The following is a 15,713-nucleotide window of genomic DNA, read 5'->3' on the forward strand; positions in this document are numbered from 1 at the left end:
GATGGCACAATAATGAACCACTCAACATTCCACTCATACAAACCTCATTTTAAAAGCACACAAAAGATCGATATCGGCAAGGTAGTGTGGCCGAGCGGTCTAAGGCGCTGTATTTAGGCTCCAGTCTCTTTGGAGGCGTGGGTTCAAATCCCACCACTGCCAGTCTGCAACTTCTATCTTGCCTCACAGGCCTCTTGTGGATCTCCTACGTCCCTTCATCAACAACAAGAAAGCTCAAATACTTCTCTTTTCCTCCATCAGCTTGCACAACAACATGAATGAGGCGTACCCAGCACCACACTTTCTTTCACCGCTACAAAGGAATACAGTTTAGAAAAAAAAAGTGCTTAAAATGGCTTAAGACCTTTACATGCACTTTTCCACTGGATTCTGACAATGTGCCACAGCTCATAACTCCTGGCTGTGGAGGACCTTTTGACAGCAACAGTGGCAACAGATAGGACTTTCTACAAAGTAAACAGGGCAAAGATCTCATTTAGATTACTGAGGTGAGATCTGCCCCTATTACCCAATAGTAGGCAAATGTTTCCTCTCAATTGTAGGTGAATGGCATTTTAGGTATACGTGCAATAGCATCTATTCCAGTGCTACGGGCTACATTGTACATTGTACGTAAGTGGACAATTGTGATTTTTTTAGACAGGTGACATTACTTTTGCATAAAAGCTGATACATTAACTACGTGGGCAGTTAGGGGTTTGAGAGGATGTCTTTTATTGTACGCCAGGCCAAAGCAGGTTTTCTCAACCAGGGTTCCCTGGAAGCCCAAGCTTCCTTCAGGACTTTTCAGGGGTTCCCTGGCATTTTCCCCACTTGCCCCAGTAAGGTCGGTTTCCTTGAGATGCAAAAATTATTTGAAGGCTTCCTCCAGGGTCTCATGATGGGAATACACCATGAGATTTTTTGGCAGATAGTTGGTTCGATAGATAATTTAATGCATATCCGATCTGATTTTCGATCGGAAAATCGATCGGGAAAAGCGATCGGACAGTAGGTGCTGCACTCAGTGGTATCAGAGCAATGGAACAAAAGTCAGTACTGTTATGCGTTCTTCCTTATGGAATTGAGAATGGCTGCCAACATGCAGCATATCCCCAGATGATAACCTGTTGACGGCACAGTAATTAACCGCTTAACCTTTGACTCTTGAAAAACGTGTCTTAAAGCACGCAAGAGTAGACATCAGCAGGTTAGTGTGGCCGAGCAGTCTAAGGCGCTGGATTAAGGCTCCAGTCTCCTCGGAGGCATGGGTTCAAATCCCACCACTGCCAGCCTTTAACTTCTCGCTTGCTTGACAAGGATGTACTATGTAGGAAAGATAAGGCCTCAGCTCCTCTGGTTTTAACACTTGCTCAAATACTTGTCCAAGCTTATACATCAGGGCCACTTGAGGAGCTTATCTTGGTCAGAAATTAATGGATTAGTCTTCTCAAATGTAGCATTTGAGAAGACTAATCCATTGATTCTGCTGTGGCATAGAGTGCTTTACCTGCACTTTCCTAGGTGCTGTCATCAGAGGCATAGAACCAAAGCCAGTACTGTCAAGTGTTTTCTCTTTCCGCGGTAATGAGAATAGGTGCATACATGCAGCATGTCCCCAGTTGATTACTTGTTGATGGCACAATAATGAACCACTCAACATTCCACTCATACAAACCTCATTTTAAAAGCACACAAAAGATCGATATCGGCAAGGTAGTGTGGCCGAGCGGTCTAAGGCGCTGGATTTAGGCTCCAGTCTCTTTGGAGGCGTGGGTTCAAATCCCACCACTGCCAGTCTGCAACTTCTATCTTGCCTCACAGGCCTCTTGTGGATCTCCTACGTCCCTTCATCAACAACAAGAAAGCTCAAATACTTCTCTTTTCCTCCATCAGCTTGCACAACAACATGAATGAGGCGTACCCAGCACCACACTTTCTTTCACCGCTACAAAGGAATACAGTTTAGAAAAAAAAAGTGCTTAAAATGGCTTAAGACCTTTACATGCACTTTTCCACTGGATTCTGACAATGTGCCACAGCTCATAACTCCTGGCTGTGGAGGACCTTTTGACAGCAACAGTGGCAACAGATAGGACTTTCTACAAAGTAAACAGGGCAAAGATCTCATTTAGATTACTGAGGTGAGATCTGCCCCTATTACCCAATAGTAGGCAAATGTTTCCTCTCAATTGTAGGTGAATGGCATTTTAGGTATACGTGCAATAGCATCTATTCCAGTGCTACGGGCTACATTGTACATTGTACGTAAGTGGACAATTGTGATTTTTTTAGACAGGTGACATTACTTTTGCATAAAAGCTGATACATTAACTACGTGGGCAGTTAGGGGTTTGAGAGGATGTCTTTTATTGTACGCCAGGCCAAAGCAGGTTTTCTCAACCAGGGTTCCCTGGAAGCCCAAGCTTCCTTCAGGACTTTTCAGGGGTTCCCTGGCATTTTCCCCACTTGCCCCAGTAAGGTCGGTTTCCTTGAGATGCAAAAATTATTTGAAGGCTTCCTCCAGGGTCTCATGATGGGAATACACCATGAGATTTTTTGGCAGATAGTTGGTTCGATAGATAATTTAATGCATATCCGATCTGATTTTCGATCGGAAAATCGATCGGGAAAAGCGATCGGACAGTAGGTGCTGCACTCAGTGGTATCAGAGCAATGGAACAAAAGTCAGTACTGTTATGCGTTCTTCCTTATGGAACTGAGAATGGCTGCCAACATGCAGCATATCCCCAGATGATAACCTGTTGACGGCACAGTAATTAACCGCTTAACCTTTGACTCTTGAAAAACGTGTCTTAAAGCACGCAAGAGTAGACATCAGCAGGGTAGTGTGGCCGAGCGGTCTAAGGCGCTGGATTAAGGCTCCAGTCTCCTTGGAGGCGTGGGTTCAAATCCCACCACTGCCAGCCTTTAACTTCTCGCTTGCTTGACAAGGATGTACTATGTAGGAAAGATAAGGCCTCAGCTCCTCTGGTTTTAACACTTGCTCAAATACTTGTCCAAGCTTATACATCAGGGCCACTTGAGGAGCTTATCTTGGTCAGAAATTAATGGATTAGTCTTCTCAAATGTAACATTTGAGAAGACTAATCCATTGATTCTGCTGTGGCATAGAGTGCTTTACCTGCACTTTCCTAGGTGCTGTCATCAGAGGCATAGAACCAAAGCCAGTACTGTCAAGTGTTTTCTCTTTCCACGGTAATGAGAATAGGTGCATACATGCAGCATGTCCCCAGTTGATTACTTGTTGATGGCACAATAATGAACCACTCAACATTCCACTCATACAAACCTCATTTTAAAAGCACACAAAAGATCGATATCGGCAAGCTAGTGTGGCCGAGCGGTCAAAGGCGCTGGATTTAGGCTCCAGTCTCTTTGGAGGCGTGGGTTCAAATCCCACCACTGCCAGTCTACAACTTCTATCTTGCCTCACAGGCCTCTTGTGGATCTCCTACGTCCCTTCATCAACAACAAGAAAGCTCAAATACTTCTCTTTTCCTCCATCAGCTTGCACAACAACATGAATGAGGCGTACCCAGCACCACACTTTCTTTCACCGCTACAAAGGAATACAGTTTAGAAAAAAAAAGTGCTTAAAATGGCTTAAGACCTTTACATGCACTTTTCAACTGGATTCTGACAATGTGCCACAGCTCATAACTCCTGGCTGTGGAGGACCTTTTGACAGCAACAGTGGCAACAGATAGGACTTTCTACAAAGTAAACAGGGCAAAGATCTCATTTAGATTACTGAGGTGAGATCTGCCCCTATTACCCAATAGTAGGCAAATGTTTCCTCTCAATTGTAGGTGAACGGCATTTTAGGTATACGTGCAATAGCATCTATTCCAGTGCTACGGGCTACATTGTACATTGTACATAAGTGGACAATTGTGATTTTTTTAGACAGGTGACATTACTTTTGCATAAAAGCTGATACATTAACTACGTGGGCAGTTAGGGGTTTGAGAGGATGTCTTTTATTGTACGCCAGGCCAAAGCAGGTTTTCTCAACCAGGGTTCCCTGGAAGCCCAAGCTTCCTTCAGGACTTTTCAGGGGTTCCCTGGCATTTTCCCCACTTGCCCCAGTAAGGTCGGTTTCCTTGAGATGCAAAAATTATTTGAAGGCTTCCTCCAGGGTCTCATGATGGGAATACACCATGAGATTTTTTGGCAGATAGTTGGTTCGATAGATAATTTAATGCATATCCGATCTGATTTTCGATCGGAAAATCGATCGGGAAAAGCGATCGGACAGTAGGTGCTGCACTCAGTGGTATCAGAGCAATGGAACAAAAGTCAGTACTGTTATGCGTTCTTCCTTATGGAACTGAGAATGGCTGCCAACATGCAGCATATCCCCAGATGATAACCTGTTGACGGCACAGTAATTAACCGCTTAACCTTTGACTCTTGAAAAACGTGTCTTAAAGCACGCAAGAGTAGACATCAGCAGGGTAGTGTGGCCGAGCGGTCTAAGGCTCCAGTCTCCTTGGAGGCGTGGGTTCAAATCCCACCACTGCCAGCCTTTAACTTCTCGCTTGCTTGACAAGGATGTACTATGTAGGAAAGATAAGGCCTCAGCTCCTCTGGTTTTAACACTTGCTCAAATACTTGTCCAAGCTTATACATCAGGGCCACTTGAGGAGCTTATCTTGGTCAGAAATTAATGGATTAGTCTTCTCAAATGTAACATTTGAGAAGACTAATCCATTGATTCTGCTGTGGCATAGAGTGCTTTACCTGCACTTTCCTAGGTGCTGTCATCAGAGGCATAGAACCAAAGCCAGTACTGTCAAGTGTTTTCTCTTTCCGCGGTAATGAGAATAGGTGCATACATGCAGCATGTCCCCAGTTGATTACTTGTTGATGGCACAATAATGAACCACTCAACATTCCACTCATACAAACCTCATTTTAAAAGCACACAAAAGATTGATATCGGCAAGGTAGTGTGGCCGAGCGGTCTAAGGCACTGGATTTAGGCTCCAGTCTCTTTGGAGGCGTGGGTTCAAATCCCACCACTGCCAGTCTGCAACTTCTATCTTGCCTCACAGGCCTCTTGTGGATCTCCTATGTCCCTTCATCAACAACAAGAAAGCTCAAATACTTCTCTTTTCCTCCATCAGCTTCCACAACAACATGAATGAGGCGTACTCAGCACCACACTTTCTTTCACCGCTACAAAGGAATACAGTTTAGAAAAAAAAAGTGCTTAAAATGGCTTAAGACCTTTACATGCACTTTTCCACTGGATTCTGACAATGTGCCACAGCTCATAACTCCTGGCTGTGGAGGACCTTTTGACAGCAACAGTGGCAACAGATAGGACTTTCTACAAAGTAAACAGGGCAAAGATCTCATTTAGATTACTGAGGTGAGATCTGCCCCTATTACCCAATAGTAGGCAAATGTTTCCTCTCAATTGTAGGTGAATGGCATTTTAGGTATACGTGCAATAGCATCTATTCCAGTGCTACGGGCTACATTGTACATTGTACGTAAGTGGACAATTGTGATTTTTTTAGACAGGTGACATTACTTTTGCATAAAAGCTGATACATTAACTACGTGGGCAGTTAGGGGTTTGAGAGGATGTCTTTTATTGTACGCCAGGCCAAAGCAGGTTTTCTCAACCAGGGTTCCCTGGAAGCCCAAGCTTCCTTCAGGACTTTTCAGGGGTTCCCTGGCATTTTCCCCACTTGCCCCAGTAAGGTCGGTTTCCTTGAGATGCAAAAATTATTTGAAGGCTTCCTCCAGGGTCTCATGATGGGAATACACCATGAGATTTTTTGGCAGATAGTTGGTTCGATAGATAATTTAATGCATATCCAATCTGATTTTCGATCGGAAAATCGATCGGAAAAGCGATCGGACAGTAGGTGCTGCACTCAGTGGTATCAGAGCAATGGAACAAAAGTCAGTACTGTTATGCGTTCTTCCTTATGGAACTGAGAATGGCTGCCAACATGCAGCATATCCCCAGATGATAACCTGTTGACGGCACAGTAATTAACCGCTTAACCTTTGACTCTTGAAAAACGTGTTTTAAAGCACGCAAGAGTAGAAATCCGCAGGGTAGTGTGGCCGAGCGGTCTAAGGCGCTGGAATAAGGCTCCAGTCTCCTCGGAGGCGTGGGTTCAAATCCCACCACTGCCAGCCTTTAACTTCTCGCTTGCTTGACAAGGATGTACTATGTAGGAAAGATAAGGCCTCAGCTCCTCTGGTTTTAACACTTGCTCAAATACTTGTCCAAGCTTATACATCAGGGCCACTTGAGGAGCTTATCTTGGTCAGAAATTAATGGATTAGTCTTCTCAAATGTAACATTTGAGAAGACTAATCCATTGATTCTGCTGTGGCATAGAGTGCTTTACCTGCACTTTCCTAGGTGCTGTCATCAGAGGCATAGAACCAAAGCCAGTACTGTCAAGTGTTTTCTCTTTCCGCGGTAATGAGAATAGGTGCATACATGCAGCATGTCCCCAGTTGATTACTTGTTGATGGCACAATAATGAACCACTCAACATTCCACTCATACAAACCTCATTTTAAAAGCACACAAAAGATCGATATCGGCAAGGTAGTGTGGCCGAGCAGTCTAAGGCGCTGGATTTAGGCTCCAGTCTCTTTGGAGGCGTGGGTTCAAATCCCACCACTGCCAGTCTACAACTTCTATCTTGCCTCACAGGCCTCTTGTGGATCTCCTACGTCCCTTCATCAACAACAAGAAAGCTCAAATACTTCTCTTTTCCTCCATCAGCTTGCACAACAACATGAATGAGGCGTACCCAGCACCACACTTTCTTTCACCGCTACAAAGGAATACAGTTTAGAAAAAAAAGTGCTTAAAATGGCTTAAGACCTTTACATGCACTTTTCCACTGGATTCTGACAATGTGCCACAGCTCATAACTCCTGGCTGTGGAGGACCTTTTGACAGCAACAGTGGCAACAGATAGGACTTTCTACAAAGTAAACAGGGCAAAGATCTCATTTAGATTACTGAGGTGAGATCTGCCCCTATTACCCAATAGTAGGCAAATGTTTCCTCTCAATTGTAGGTGAATGGCATTTTAGGTATACGTGCAATAGCATCTATTCCAGTGCTACGGGCTACATTGTACATTGTACGTAAGTGGACAATTGTGATTTTTTTAGACAGGTGACATTACTTTTGCATAAAAGCTGATACATTAACTACGTGGGCAGTTAGGGGTTTGAGAGGATGTCTTTCATTGTACGCCAGGCCAAAGCAGGTTTTCTCAACCAGGGTTCCCTGGAAGCCCAAGCTTCCTTCAGGACTTTTCAGGGGTTCCCTGGCATTTTCCCCACTTGCCCCAGTAAGGTCGGTTTCCTTGAGATGCAAAAATTATTTGAAGGCTTCCTCCAGGGTCTCATGATGGGAATACACCATGAGATTTTTTGGCAGATAGTTGGTTCGATAGATAATTTAATGCATATCCGATCTGATTTTCGATCGGAAAATCGATCGGAAAAGCGATCGGACAGTAGGTGCTGCACTCAGTGGTATCAGAGCAATGGAACAAAAGTCAGTACTGTTATGCGTTCTTCCTTATGGAACTGAGAATGGCTGCCAACATGCAGCATATCCCCAGATGATAACCTGTTGACGGCACAGTAATTAACCGCTTAACCTTTGACTCTTGAAAAACGTGTCTTAAAGCACGCAAAAGTAGACATCCGCAGGGTAGTGTGGCCGAGCGGTCTAAGGTGCTGGATTAAGGCTCCAGTCTCCTCGGAGGCGTGGGTTCAAATCCCACCACTGCCAGCCTTTAACTTCGCGCTTGCTTGACAAGGATGTACTAAGTAGGAAAGATAAGGCCTCAGCTCCTCTGGTTTTAACACTTGCTCAAATACTTGTCCAAGCTTATACATCAGGGCCACTTGAGGAGCTTATCTTGGTCAGAAATTAATGGATTAGTCTTCTCAAATGTAACATTTGAGAAGACTAATCCATTGATTCTGCTGTGGCATAGAGTGCTTTACCTGCACTTTCCTAGGTGCTGTCATCAGAGGCATAGAACCAAAGCCAGTACTGTCAAGTGTTTTCTCTTTCCGCGGTAATGAGAATAGGTGCATACATGCAGCATGTCCCCAGTTGATTACATGTTGATGGCACAATAACGAACCACTCAACATTCCACTCATACAAACCTCATTTTAAAAGCACACAAAAGATCGATATCGGCAAGGTAGTGTGGCCGAGCGGTCTAAGGCGCTGGATTTAGGCTCCAGTCTCTTTGGAGGTGTGGGTTCAAATCCCACCACTGCCAGTCTACAACTTCTATCTTGCCTCACAGGCCTCTTGTGGATCTCCTACGTCCCTTCATCAACAACAAGAAAGCTCAAATACTTCTCTTTTCCTCCATCAGCTTGCACAACAACATGAATGAGGCGTACCCAGCACCACACTTTCTTTCACCGCTACAAAGGAATACAGTTTAGAAAAAAAAGTGCTTAAAATGGCTTAAGACCTTTACATGCACTTTTCGACTGGATTCTGACAATGTGCCACAGCTCATAACTCCTGGCTGTGGAGGACCTTTTGACAGCAACAGTGGCAACAGATAGGACTTTCTACAAAGTAAACAGGGCAAAGATCTCATTTAGATTACTGAGGTGAGATCTGCCCCTATTACTCAATAGTAGGCAAATGCTTCCTCTCAATTGTAGGTGAATGGCATTTTAGGTATACGTGCAATAGCATCTATTCCAGTGCTACGGGCTACATTGTACATTGTACGTAAGTGGACAATTGTGATTTTTTTAGACAGGTGACATTACTTTTGCATAAAAGCTGATACATTAACTACGTGGGCAGTTAGGGGTTTGAGAGGATGTCTTTTATTGTACGCCAGGCCAAAGCAGGTTTTCTCAACCAGGGTTCCCTGGAAGCCCAAGCTTCCTTCAGGACTTTTCAGGGGTTCCCTGGCATTTTCCCCACTTGCCCCAGTAAGGTCGGTTTCCTTGAGATGCAAAAATTATTTGAAGGCTTCCTCCAGGGTCTCATGATGGGAATACACCATGAGATTTTTTGGCAGATAGTTGGTTCGATAGATAATTTAATGCATATCCGATCTGATTTTCGATCGGAAAATCGATCGGGAAAAGCGATCGGACAGTAGGTGCTGCACTCAGTGGTATCAGAGCAATGGAACAAAAGTCAGTACTGTTATGCGTTCTTCCTTATGGAACTGAGAATGGCTGCCAACATGCAGCATATCCCCAGATGATAACCTGTTGACGGCACAGTAATTAACCGCTTAACCTTTGACTCTTGAAAAACGTGTCTTAAAGCACGCAAGAGTAGACATCAGCAGGGTAGTGTGGCCGAGCGGTCTAAGGCGCTGGATTAAGGCTCCAGTCTCCTTGGAGGCGTGGGTTCAAATCCCACCACTGCCAGCCTTTAACTTCTCGCTTGCTTGACAAGGATGTACTATGTAGGAAAGATAAGGCCTCAGCTCCTCTGGTTTTAACACTTGCTCAAATACTTGTCCAAGCTTATACATCAGGGCCACTTGAGGAGCTTATCTTGGTCAGAAATTAATGGATTAGTCTTCTCAAATGTAACATTTGAGAAGACTAATCCATTGATTCTGCTGTGGCATAGAGTGCTTTACCTGCACTTTCCTAGGTGCTGTCATCAGAGGCATAGAACCAAAGCCAGTACTGTCAAGTGTTTTCTCTTTCCACGGTAATGAGAATAGGTGCATACATGCAGCATGTCCCCAGTTGATTACTTGTTGATGGCACAATAATGAACCACTCAACATTCCACTCATACAAACCTCATTTTAAAAGCACACAAAAGATCGATATCGGCAAGCTAGTGTGGCCGAGCGGTCAAAGGCGCTGGATTTAGGCTCCAGTCTCTTTGGAGGCGTGGGTTCAAATCCCACCACTGCCAGTCTACAACTTCTATCTTGCCTCACAGGCCTCTTGTGGATCTCCTACGTCCCTTCATCAACAACAAGAAAGCTCAAATACTTCTCTTTTCCTCCATCAGCTTGCACAACAACATGAATGAGGCGTACCCAGCACCACACTTTCTTTCACCGCTACAAAGGAATACAGTTTAGAAAAAAAAAGTGCTTAAAATGGCTTAAGACCTTTACATGCACTTTTCAACTGGATTCTGACAATGTGCCACAGCTCATAACTCCTGGCTGTGGAGGACCTTTTGACAGCAACAGTGGCAACAGATAGGACTTTCTACAAAGTAAACAGGGCAAAGATCTCATTTAGATTACTGAGGTGAGATCTGCCCCTATTACCCAATAGTAGGCAAATGTTTCCTCTCAATTGTAGGTGAACGGCATTTTAGGTATACGTGCAATAGCATCTATTCCAGTGCTACGGGCTACATTGTACATTGTACGTAAGTGGACAATTGTGATTTTTTTAGACAGGTGACATTACTTTTGCATAAAAGCTGATACATTAACTACGTGGGCAGTTAGGGGTTTGAGAGGATGTCTTTTATTGTACGCCAGGCCAAAGCAGGTTTTCTCAACCAGGGTTCCCTGGAAGCCCAAGCTTCCTTCAGGACTTTTCAGGGGTTCCCTGGCATTTTCCCCACTTGCCCCAGTAAGGTCGGTTTCCTTGAGATGCAAAAATTATTTGAAGGCTTCCTCCAGGGTCTCATGATGGGAATACACCATGAGATTTTTTGGCAGATAGTTGGTTCGATAGATAATTTAATGCATATCCGATCTGATTTTCGATCGGAAAATCGATCGGGAAAAGCGATCGGACAGTAGGTGCTGCACTCAGTGGTATCAGAGCAATGGAACAAAAGTCAGTACTGTTATGCGTTCTTCCTTATGGAACTGAGAATGGCTGCCAACATGCAGCATATCCCCAGATGATAACCTGTTGACGGCACAGTAATTAACCGCTTAACCTTTGACTCTTGAAAAACGTGTCTTAAAGCACGCAAGAGTAGACATCAGCAGGGTAGTGTGGCCGAGCGGTCTAAGGCTCCAGTCTCCTTGGAGGCGTGGGTTCAAATCCCACCACTGCCAGCCTTTAACTTCTCGCTTGCTTGACAAGGATGTACTATGTAGGAAAGATAAGGCCTCAGCTCCTCTGGTTTTAACACTTGCTCAAATACTTGTCCAAGCTTATACATCAGGGCCACTTGAGGAGCTTATCTTGGTCAGAAATTAATGGATTAGTCTTCTCAAATGTAACATTTGAGAAGACTAATCCATTGATTCTGCTGTGGCATAGAGTGCTTTACCTGCACTTTCCTAGGTGCTGTCATCAGAGGCATAGAACCAAAGCCAGTACTGTCAAGTGTTTTCTCTTTCCGCGGTAATGAGAATAGGTGCATACATGCAGCATGTCCCCAGTTGATTACTTGTTGATGGCACAATAATGAACCACTCAACATTCCACTCATACAAACCTCATTTTAAAAGCACACAAAAGATTGATATCGGCAAGGTAGTGTGGCCGAGCGGTCTAAGGCACTGGATTTAGGCTCCAGTCTCTTTGGAGGCGTGGGTTCAAATCCCACCACTGCCAGTCTGCAACTTCTATCTTGCCTCACAGGCCTCTTGTGGATCTCCTATGTCCCTTCATCAACAACAAGAAAGCTCAAATACTTCTCTTTTCCTCCATCAGCTTCCACAACAACATGAATGAGGCGTACTCAGCACCACACTTTCTTTCACCGCTACAAAGGAATACAGTTTAGAAAAAAAAAGTGCTTAAAATGGCTTAAGACCTTTACATGCACTTTTCCACTGGATTCTGACAATGTGCCACAGCTCATAACTCCTGGCTGTGGAGGACCTTTTGACAGCAACAGTGGCAACAGATAGGACTTTCTACAAAGTAAACAGGGCAAAGATCTCATTTAGATTACTGAGGTGAGATCTGCCCCTATTACCCAATAGTAGGCAAATGTTTCCTCTCAATTGTAGGTGAATGGCATTTTAGGTATACGTGCAATAGCATCTATTCCAGTGCTACGGGCTACATTGTACATTGTACGTAAGTGGACAATTGTGATTTTTTTAGACAGGTGACATTACTTTTGCATAAAAGCTGATACATTAACTACGTGGGCAGTTAGGGGTTTGAGAGGATGTCTTTTATTGTACGCCAGGCCAAAGCAGGTTTTCTCAACCAGGGTTCCCTGGAAGCCCAAGCTTCCTTCAGGACTTTTCAGGGGTTCCCTGGCATTTTCCCCACTTGCCCCAGTAAGGTCGGTTTCCTTGAGATGCAAAAATTATTTGAAGGCTTCCTCCAGGGTCTCATGATGGGAATACACCATGAGATTTTTTGGCAGATAGTTGGTTCGATAGATAATTTAATGCATATCCAATCTGATTTTCGATCGGAAAATCGATCGGAAAAGCGATCGGACAGTAGGTGCTGCACTCAGTGGTATCAGAGCAATGGAACAAAAGTCAGTACTGTTATGCGTTCTTCCTTATGGAACTGAGAATGGCTGCCAACATGCAGCATATCCCCAGATGATAACCTGTTGACGGCACAGTAATTAACCGCTTAACCTTTGACTCTTGAAAAACGTGTTTTAAAGCACGCAAGAGTAGAAATCCGCAGGGTAGTGTGGCCGAGCGGTCTAAGGCGCTGGAATAAGGCTCCAGTCTCCTCGGAGGCGTGGGTTCAAATCCCACCACTGCCAGCCTTTAACTTCTCGCTTGCTTGACAAGGATGTACTATGTAGGAAAGATAAGGCCTCAGCTCCTCTGGTTTTAACACTTGCTCAAATACTTGTCCAAGCTTATACATCAGGGCCACTTGAGGAGCTTATCTTGGTCAGAAATTAATGGATTAGTCTTCTCAAATGTAACATTTGAGAAGACTAATCCATTGATTCTGCTGTGGCATAGAGTGCTTTACCTGCACTTTCCTAGGTGCTGTCATCAGAGGCATAGAACCAAAGCCAGTACTGTCAAGTGTTTTCTCTTTCCGCGGTAATGAGAATAGGTGCATACATGCAGCATGTCCCCAGTTGATTACTTGTTGATGGCACAATAATGAACCACTCAACATTCCACTCATACAAACCTCATTTTAAAAGCACACAAAAGATCGATATCGGCAAGGTAGTGTGGCCGAGCAGTCTAAGGCGCTGGATTTAGGCTCCAGTCTCTTTGGAGGCGTGGGTTCAAATCCCACCACTGCCAGTCTACAACTTCTATCTTGCCTCACAGGCCTCTTGTGGATCTCCTACGTCCCTTCATCAACAACAAGAAAGCTCAAATACTTCTCTTTTCCTCCATCAGCTTGCACAACAACATGAATGAGGCGTACCCAGCACCACACTTTCTTTCACCGCTACAAAGGAATACAGTTTAGAAAAAAAAGTGCTTAAAATGGCTTAAGACCTTTACATGCACTTTTCCACTGGATTCTGACAATGTGCCACAGCTCATAACTCCTGGCTGTGGAGGACCTTTTGACAGCAACAGTGGCAACAGATAGGACTTTCTACAAAGTAAACAGGGCAAAGATCTCATTTAGATTACTGAGGTGAGATCTGCCCCTATTACCCAATAGTAGGCAAATGTTTCCTCTCAATTGTAGGTGAATGGCATTTTAGGTATACGTGCAATAGCATCTATTCCAGTGCTACGGGCTACATTGTACATTGTACGTAAGTGGACAATTGTGATTTTTTTAGACAGGTGACATTACTTTTGCATAAAAGCTGATACATTAACTACGTGGGCAGTTAGGGGTTTGAGAGGATGTCTTTCATTGTACGCCAGGCCAAAGCAGGTTTTCTCAACCAGGGTTCCCTGGAAGCCCAAGCTTCCTTCAGGACTTTTCAGGGGTTCCCTGGCATTTTCCCCACTTGCCCCAGTAAGGTCGGTTTCCTTGAGATGCAAAAATTATTTGAAGGCTTCCTCCAGGGTCTCATGATGGGAATACACCATGAGATTTTTTGGCAGATAGTTGGTTCGATAGATAATTTAATGCATATCCGATCTGATTTTCGATCGGAAAATCGATCGGAAAAGCGATCGGACAGTAGGTGCTGCACTCAGTGGTATCAGAGCAATGGAACAAAAGTCAGTACTGTTATGCGTTCTTCCTTATGGAACTGAGAATGGCTGCCAACATGCAGCATATCCCCAGATGATAACCTGTTGACGGCACAGTAATTAACCGCTTAACCTTTGACTCTTGAAAAACGTGTCTTAAAGCACGCAAAAGTAGACATCCGCAGGGTAGTGTGGCCGAGCGGTCTAAGGTGCTGGATTAAGGCTCCAGTCTCCTCGGAGGCGTGGGTTCAAATCCCACCACTGCCAGCCTTTAACTTCGCGCTTGCTTGACAAGGATGTACTAAGTAGGAAAGATAAGGCCTCAGCTCCTCTGGTTTTAACACTTGCTCAAATACTTGTCCAAGCTTATACATCAGGGCCACTTGAGGAGCTTATCTTGGTCAGAAATTAATGGATTAGTCTTCTCAAATGTAACATTTGAGAAGACTAATCCATTGATTCTGCTGTGGCATAGAGTGCTTTACCTGCACTTTCCTAGGTGCTGTCATCAGAGGCATAGAACCAAAGCCAGTACTGTCAAGTGTTTTCTCTTTCCGCGGTAATGAGAATAGGTGCATACATGCAGCATGTCCCCAGTTGATTACATGTTGATGGCACAATAACGAACCACTCAACATTCCACTCATACAAACCTCATTTTAAAAGCACACAAAAGATCGATATCGGCAAGGTAGTGTGGCCGAGCGGTCTAAGGCGCTGGATTTAGGCTCCAGTCTCTTTGGAGGTGTGGGTTCAAATCCCACCACTGCCAGTCTACAACTTCTATCTTGCCTCACAGGCCTCTTGTGGATCTCCTACGTCCCTTCATCAACAACAAGAAAGCTCAAATACTTCTCTTTTCCTCCATCAGCTTGCACAACAACATGAATGAGGCGTACCCAGCACCACACTTTCTTTCACCGCTACAAAGGAATACAGTTTAGAAAAAAAAGTGCTTAAAATGGCTTAAGACCTTTACATGCACTTTTCGACTGGATTCTGACAATGTGCCACAGCTCATAACTCCTGGCTGTGGAGGACCTTTTGACAGCAACAGTGGCAACAGATAGGACTTTCTACAAAGTAAACAGGGCAAAGATCTCATTTAGATTACTGAGGTGAGATCTGCCCCTATTACTCAATAGTAGGCAAATGCTTCCTCTCAATTGTAGGTGAATGGCATTTTAGGTATACGTGCAATAGCATCTATTCCAGTGCTACGGGCTACATTGTACATTGTACGTAAGTGGACAATTGTGATTTTTTTAGACAGGTGACATTACTTTTGCATAAAAGCTGATACATTAACTACGTGGGCAGTTAGGGGTTTGAGAGGATGTCTTTTATTGTACGCCAGGCCAAAGCAGGTTTTCTCAACCAGGGTTCCCTGGAAGCCCAAGCTTCCTTCAGGACTTTTCAGGGGTTCCCTGGCATTTTCCCCACTTGCCCCAGTAAGGTCGGTTTCCTTGAGATGCAAAAATTATTTGAAGGCTTCCTCCAGGGTCTCATGATGGGAATACACCATGAGATTTTTTGGCAGATAGTTGGTTCGATAGATAATTTAATGCATATCCGATCTGATTTTCGATCGGAAAATCGATCGGGAAAAGCGATCGGACAGTAGGTGCTGCACTCAGTGGT

At 44.3% G+C, this 15,713-nt stretch overlaps 17 non-coding genes across 17 annotated transcripts; all 17 read left to right on the forward strand.

The window, feature by feature from the left end:
• Window positions 1–80: 80 nt before the first annotated feature.
• On the forward strand, window positions 81–162 carry TRNAL-UAG (transfer RNA leucine (anticodon UAG)). The gene has a single exon. It is a non-coding gene; the product is annotated as a tRNA-Leu (tRNA).
• A 1,047-nt stretch (window positions 163–1,209) lies between these two features.
• Window positions 1,210–1,292, forward strand: TRNAL-AAG (transfer RNA leucine (anticodon AAG)). The gene has a single exon. It is a non-coding gene; the product is annotated as a tRNA-Leu (tRNA).
• Window positions 1,293–1,715: 423 nt separating this feature from the next.
• On the forward strand, window positions 1,716–1,797 carry TRNAL-UAG (transfer RNA leucine (anticodon UAG)). Its single transcript has one exon. It is a non-coding gene; the product is annotated as a tRNA-Leu (tRNA).
• A 1,048-nt stretch (window positions 1,798–2,845) lies between these two features.
• TRNAL-AAG (transfer RNA leucine (anticodon AAG)) lies at window positions 2,846–2,927 on the forward strand. The gene has a single exon. It is a non-coding gene; the product is annotated as a tRNA-Leu (tRNA).
• A 418-nt stretch (window positions 2,928–3,345) lies between these two features.
• TRNAL-UAG (transfer RNA leucine (anticodon UAG)) lies at window positions 3,346–3,432 on the forward strand. The gene has a single exon. It is a non-coding gene; the product is annotated as a tRNA-Leu (tRNA).
• A 1,540-nt stretch (window positions 3,433–4,972) lies between these two features.
• Window positions 4,973–5,054, forward strand: TRNAL-UAG (transfer RNA leucine (anticodon UAG)). Its single transcript has one exon. It is a non-coding gene; the product is annotated as a tRNA-Leu (tRNA).
• A 1,047-nt stretch (window positions 5,055–6,101) lies between these two features.
• TRNAL-AAG (transfer RNA leucine (anticodon AAG)) lies at window positions 6,102–6,183 on the forward strand. The gene has a single exon. It is a non-coding gene; the product is annotated as a tRNA-Leu (tRNA).
• A 423-nt stretch (window positions 6,184–6,606) lies between these two features.
• TRNAL-UAG (transfer RNA leucine (anticodon UAG)) lies at window positions 6,607–6,688 on the forward strand. The gene has a single exon. It is a non-coding gene; the product is annotated as a tRNA-Leu (tRNA).
• A 1,046-nt stretch (window positions 6,689–7,734) lies between these two features.
• TRNAL-AAG (transfer RNA leucine (anticodon AAG)) lies at window positions 7,735–7,816 on the forward strand. The gene has a single exon. It is a non-coding gene; the product is annotated as a tRNA-Leu (tRNA).
• A 423-nt stretch (window positions 7,817–8,239) lies between these two features.
• TRNAL-UAG (transfer RNA leucine (anticodon UAG)) lies at window positions 8,240–8,321 on the forward strand. The gene has a single exon. It is a non-coding gene; the product is annotated as a tRNA-Leu (tRNA).
• Window positions 8,322–9,368: 1,047 nt separating this feature from the next.
• Window positions 9,369–9,450, forward strand: TRNAL-AAG (transfer RNA leucine (anticodon AAG)). Its single transcript has one exon. It is a non-coding gene; the product is annotated as a tRNA-Leu (tRNA).
• Window positions 9,451–9,868: 418 nt separating this feature from the next.
• Window positions 9,869–9,955, forward strand: TRNAL-UAG (transfer RNA leucine (anticodon UAG)). The gene has a single exon. It is a non-coding gene; the product is annotated as a tRNA-Leu (tRNA).
• A 1,540-nt stretch (window positions 9,956–11,495) lies between these two features.
• On the forward strand, window positions 11,496–11,577 carry TRNAL-UAG (transfer RNA leucine (anticodon UAG)). The gene has a single exon. It is a non-coding gene; the product is annotated as a tRNA-Leu (tRNA).
• Window positions 11,578–12,624: 1,047 nt separating this feature from the next.
• TRNAL-AAG (transfer RNA leucine (anticodon AAG)) lies at window positions 12,625–12,706 on the forward strand. Its single transcript has one exon. It is a non-coding gene; the product is annotated as a tRNA-Leu (tRNA).
• Window positions 12,707–13,129: 423 nt separating this feature from the next.
• Window positions 13,130–13,211, forward strand: TRNAL-UAG (transfer RNA leucine (anticodon UAG)). The gene has a single exon. It is a non-coding gene; the product is annotated as a tRNA-Leu (tRNA).
• A 1,046-nt stretch (window positions 13,212–14,257) lies between these two features.
• TRNAL-AAG (transfer RNA leucine (anticodon AAG)) lies at window positions 14,258–14,339 on the forward strand. Its single transcript has one exon. It is a non-coding gene; the product is annotated as a tRNA-Leu (tRNA).
• Window positions 14,340–14,762: 423 nt separating this feature from the next.
• On the forward strand, window positions 14,763–14,844 carry TRNAL-UAG (transfer RNA leucine (anticodon UAG)). Its single transcript has one exon. It is a non-coding gene; the product is annotated as a tRNA-Leu (tRNA).
• The last annotated feature ends 869 nt before the right edge of the window (window positions 14,845–15,713 follow it).

Source organism: Hyperolius riggenbachi, chromosome 12, assembly GCF_040937935.1.
Source record: "Hyperolius riggenbachi isolate aHypRig1 chromosome 12, aHypRig1.pri, whole genome shotgun sequence".
In the NCBI taxonomy this organism is placed as follows: domain Eukaryota; kingdom Metazoa; phylum Chordata; class Amphibia; order Anura; family Hyperoliidae; genus Hyperolius; species Hyperolius riggenbachi.